Source organism: Syngnathus scovelli, chromosome 12, assembly GCF_024217435.2.
Source record: "Syngnathus scovelli strain Florida chromosome 12, RoL_Ssco_1.2, whole genome shotgun sequence".
Classification (NCBI taxonomy): domain Eukaryota; kingdom Metazoa; phylum Chordata; class Actinopteri; order Syngnathiformes; family Syngnathidae; genus Syngnathus; species Syngnathus scovelli.
The window spans coordinates 12911813-12917812 of record NC_090858.1 but is presented as its reverse complement, the minus strand read 5'-3'; positions in this window follow the sequence as shown (position 1 = coordinate 12917812).

Here is a 6000-nt window from a genome sequence, read left to right as displayed (position 1 = left end):
AAAGCAGCAAGCATACTGAACAGTAACATTATGAATAAGTACTCATTAGAGAACGCATGATAACATCCATCCATCCATCCATTTTCTGAACCGCTTAGTCCCCACGGGGGTCGCGGGCGTGCTGGAGCCTATCCCAGCCGTCATCGGGCAGTAGGCGGGGGACACCCTGAACCGGTTGCCAGCCAATTGCAGGGCACACAGAGACAAACAACAATTCGCACTCGCACTCACACCTAGGGACAATTTGGAGTGACCAATCGGCCTACCAAGCATGTTTTTGGGATGTGGGAGGAAACCGGAGTGCCCGGAGAAAACCCACGCGGGCTCGGGGAGAACATGCAAACTCCACACAGGGAGGGCCGGAGGTGGAATCGAACCCGCACCCTCCTAACTGTGAGGCGGACGTGCTACCCAGCGCGCCACCGAGCCGCCTGCATGATAACATATATATACAATTTTTCTAACAAGCATATGCACTGTGATTTATCAAGATTGCATCTGTTTTTAATAAGTTTCAATCGAAGGTGCAAAGTTAAAGAAATCAACATTTATTTAAAAATAGAATCACTTTCAACATTCAAAACATATTATTACACAACGATATACTCAAGCTCAATAAAATCTACTTGTGTTAAACTCGGCAAAATCATGGATGGATTGTCCTGACCGCGCACTCTACAAACTCGCCACGGACGCCTTCACCTTCACGCGCAAACAGTACACGTGTATCTCTGCCAATCACACAGACATAGGCTGTATTAAATATCCTACCTGCAGCTGCTAATTGACATTAAGAGTGATGTGCGGCATGTTAATTAAGCTACTCTATCGCTGCTGTACGTAAATGCGCATTGCTCTTTATTATAAGACACACTTTCAAACTTTCCATATGCATTTTTTCATAACACAGCAGAAAAAACTCACCAATTTCAGTGGGAACAGTGTTGTTGGTCTCCCTTTTTTGCCAGTGCATCAAAGTCTGGAGTTAGTTTTGATGTGGCAATTCTCAGGACAGATCTGAGGTGTTGGTCTGTTAACTTGGATCTGTGATGAGCTTTGTTGATTAAACGTCTGCTCACACACGCAGGTCGAGCCAAACAACACCAGCATCTTCTGTGCAGTCCTTCGAAGGTTTGGAAACTTGGTCTCGTTAAGTGAAGCATAAAAGTTATTCTGTTTAAGAGACTTGAACTTCTCCTTTGAGACGGAGTCAGACTGGAGATCGATCAGTTCCAATTGCAGCTCCTGCGGTGCTGATTCGGGGTCTTGTGACAGGGGACAGGACACCAGTTGAAGTGACTTGTCATTTTTTTCAAAATCACAGAACCGACGGCAAAATTCCCTGTGCAGGTCGTCCAGTGATTTGCAGTATTTCTTCGCATTTCGGGCGGCCTCTTTCTGCACAGCTTGTGTGGGGAAATGTGCGAAAGATTTGTTTGACATTTGCCTGGAGAATAAACCCAGCTTGGATTTGAAGGCTCTCACATTTGTGTACATGTCGTGCACAAACTGATCTTTCCCCTGTAGCTTCTCGTTCAGCTCATTCATGTGTGAAAATATGTCCACAGCAAATGCAAAGTCACAAAGCCAGTTTGTGTCGCTCAGCTCGGGGAATTCGTCGGATTTCCCCATTAACAACAAAAATGAGCGAATCTCCTCTTTGAGCTCCCAGATTCGTTGAAACACTTTCCGCATCAGTTTCTTCCAGGAACGTAATGAACTGACGATGATTAAGTCCCCTTGCTCGTATGAAGTTAACAAGTTTTATAACTGGATCCGCGACGTGATTAAGCTGCAATACAGACTTAGAGACTCCTGATGAATGATGCATTGAAGAAAAATAACATCCTGGTCAGGGTTTCTTTTTTCACTTTATCCTGCATTCTTTTCAGCAGCCCGACGTTTTTTCCAGTAAAATTTGGTGATCCATCCGTAGTGACATTGGAAAGTTTACTCCAAGGTAGCTTCATTCTCTCGATGACAGCCTATTCATGTAAGTCCTCTCCTCGCGTTTTCCCTTTCAGTGATTCCATGCTCAAAAGCTCCTCCGTTATCTCAAAACTGTCGCTAATCCCACCAAGTAGCATCACTGTTAACATTACATTTGCCCGGGCTTCGACCGGATGAACGTGACCTCGGGTCATGCTCATGCGTGGGACCCAAGCCTTTCCACCACACAGTATCACTATTAAGCCCTGCCTGCTTTCTGTCTCTGCTCATATTCATACATTCATGTGTAAATGGAACATAAGTGTTAAATACATGTTTGATATCGATTAAATATTGTAACAATAAAACATGTTTTCACAATAGTCACTTTAACATAATCGTAACTGTGATCATGGGTTCTCCTAGTTAGTAGATTAAAATACTCAAACAGTTTCAAAGTATGTTATAGCAAGACATAACAATATAAAATAATCCAAAATTGTGTGATACTATGTGCAATTCAGACAGGTCGTGTTTCTCTAGTCACAAACAATTTAACATTTTAACTTATCTACTAGTTTCCATCACGCCAATCTAACTTTGGCACCATCTTCTGGTGAAATTTGGAACGGCAATCAACCAACAACACCCCCTTTACCAGTTTAACAATAGTTAATTTTGAAGAACTAACTTTTAAGTAACCCTTACTCAGGCCCCCTCCTTCAGGTCTGCCATGTCAAGCTTTGTCATCATCTTCTGGTGAAATTTGGAATTTCATCTGAGCCAATTCATCTGGGCAAAATCCAATACTCATTCACGCACCATCTTGTACCATCCTATCCACCATGTAACTTGACAGTTACTAAGTTCAGAGCCAGTGGATCAGCATTGAAATGAAAAAGAAAGAAATTGCTGCCATTCGCCATGAAATGATCCGCCCAGTTATGGACAAACTTCATGAACGCCTTCGACAATGTGTGGACAATAACGGCTCCCATTTGACTGGTTTAATTTTTAAAACCAAAGGAAACAAAATGGCATTATATGTACTTTTCAAAAATAAAAACACGTTTTTGTTTCTTTGCTTTGTGTTTTTTAAACCCAAAAATGTGTCAGATTTTTTTGCCGGACCCTCTACAATGAACATGCGTGCTGGCCGGCTGATGCGCCCAGCACCAGGCATCCTTACAAGACTTTTCTAATTTTATTTTTTAACACGCTATTGTACTTTTAAATAAGCTATTGTATTTTAAACACTTTTAAATACGTTATTGTATTTTAAACACTTTTTTAAACATTTTAAAGTGTAAAATGCCCAGCGTGATGGCACCCGCACATGACATTTATAATTTTATTTTTAAACTCTTTATTGTGTATTTTTAAACAATTAAACCTTTTAAAGTGTAAACGTGTCACGGCTCCGCTCTGCTCTTGCCGTAATGACTGGCTGACCTGCCTCCGCAGCCCAGCGCGAGGGCATCTGCACATTTCTCAGAGGCACGCTATTAGTGCTCATTGCCGGCCGCTGTCTCAAATCCAGGATGGCAGTCGTTGGGTCTAAATACCATCAGACATTAATTCACACACTGAAACAAAGAGGAGAAGACAACCAGTATTCGTTTTACTCGCGAGGAGAATCACGGAGAAAGCTCAGTTACACTCTCCGTTAATTCTGAGCTCTTAGTCTGCTATCTCCTCTTTTTATTTTGGGTTGCCCTGGTTACAAAAAGCGTTGCTACACTAAAGTGAGGGGAGCTATTGCTGTAGCAACGCTGACTAGCTAACGAAGCGGCCCGACGGAACCTTGGCCTTTCTGTGACCCCAGCAGTGCAGTTTCTCCTCAGTTGGTGGGCAGCCTCGTCCTCAACTGCGATGAGATATGTATCTCCAAACGTGCTGAGTGCCGTGTTCCTCTAAAACAATCCACTAGACTTTCTTGCTAAATTTCACAAAATAATAATATTGAGTAAATAATTAGATACCTTTTGTGCAAACACTCAGACAAATATTAAGTAAATGTGAGATAACTTGTATGAAGTCTACTTCAACAAACATTGAGTGAATATGGGATAACTTATATATAACTACTTCAACATGTATGTCTTTTCTATAACACTTTATCAAAGGAAAACTGTCCCGAACATTACTTAATGGACAAAAACTACAAAGTTTACTTAAAGAGAAAGAACTTCTTTCGAACTAAAACAAAGAACAAAGGTGTTCTATTCATAACTAGTGAGGGCCTCCCAAAGGCATGAGACGATGAGAAAGGAAGGGAGTTAAAGAACTCTCTGGAGCTAGACAGAGATCTTTGTTAAAGCAAAGAAATGAGGCCTCCGGTCAGGCCGACCAGTGTTTCTCCATACAATTATTCCGACAGCAATGCTTTTTTTCCCTTTTTTTGTGCTTTTTTTCGGTGCTTGTCCTCAGTGCATGCCCCGCGCTATCAGGTATGGTAGCCCGATTGAACATTACAAATTGTATGCAATTGTAAGCAACCGCTTGTCTCTGTGTGCCCTGCAATTGGCTGGCAACCAGTTCAACCAGATGGCAGCGCTCATTGCCATTGTCCCTTCGTGCACGGCTGTGTCACATCTCTGCTCTTGCCCTGTGGTTGACTCACGCGCCCTCTGCGCTAGACCTCTGAGGCGCGCGTTGCCAATACGGAATTGCTAACGTCAGTCCTCACCGTTTTGTCTGCTTTGACACGCATGCCTGTCACCTGATTCTCGTTTGTCTGACCCGCTGTTTAATGAGATGCCCGCAAGACGCGAGCTCGATGAACAGCTCATCATTTTAAAGTGTAAACGTGTCATGGCTCCGCTCTGCTCATGCCTTGCTGACCGGCTGGACGCACCCCCGCAGCCCAGCACAGTCCACACGACTTTTATAATTTAATTTTTAAACACTTTATTATACTTTTAAACAATTTATTGTATGTTTAAATACTTTTAAAATATTCTTTTAAAGCTTGCTATGCCCTTCTGCTTCAATGACGCACGACGCGAGCTCGCTGACCGGTTCGTCAGCTTGCCTTGTAGTCCTGCTCTGTCGGCATTAGAGCCCTCCTTGTTTCCTTTAAATTTTCCCGAAATAAAGAGCCTGTGTTGTATTTGGTTGTTCTGCCTCGTTTGTGACAACAAAACGAAGCGCTAATTCTGCTGACAAACAAAGTGGAGGAGTGGATATGTAGCAGGAGATTGAGATAGATATGTTAGCGCTCCTCTTACAGTTCTAAGCCAATCATCGGCAAGGATACAGATCAATATGTTCCCATTGGCCTCCTACTGGCCAATAATGTGCTGTAAATTCATATGGGCAGACAAAGCCCCCCGCTCCAAGTGACGCCGCAAAAAGCTGCGATGCACCGAATATATCCGCAATATTTGTTTGCATAAAAAGGATGCACAATACAGGAACTTTTTAAACGCTGAATAAGAAATTATTGAATATTTGCATTTATTTAATATGTAGTGTAAATTGAGAAAGACAGGGGTCACTAATTAGACACTCTTTCAAAAATTTATTGCATGCTGGAAAACAAACAGTAAACAGTAGAACAAAATTAATGACTGTTAAAATACAAAACATAAAATGGGTGAACTATATTTTTTACCTTTAAAAGACTTTGCCCCAAGTAGTCATCCATCCATCCATCCATCCATCCATCCATCCATCCATCCATCCATCCATCCATCCATCCATCCATCCATCCATCCATCCATCCATCCATCCATCCATCCATCCATCCATCCTCTACCGACATAGTAGTCTCTCCAGCGCGTCTTGGGTCTCCCCGGGGTCTCCTGCCAGTGGGATATGCCCGGAACACTTCTCCAGGTAGGCATCCAGGAAGCATCCTAATGAGATGCCCAAGCCACCTCATCTGGCTACTCTCAAAGTGGAGGAGCAGCGACTCGACTCCAAGCTTCTCACCCTATCTCTAAGGGAGAGCCCGGACACCCTGCGGAGGAAACTCATTTGGGCCGTTTGTATCTGAGATCTTGATCTCAGTCACGACCCCTAGCTCGTGACCATAGGTGAGGGAAGGCGCGTAGATCGACCAGTAAA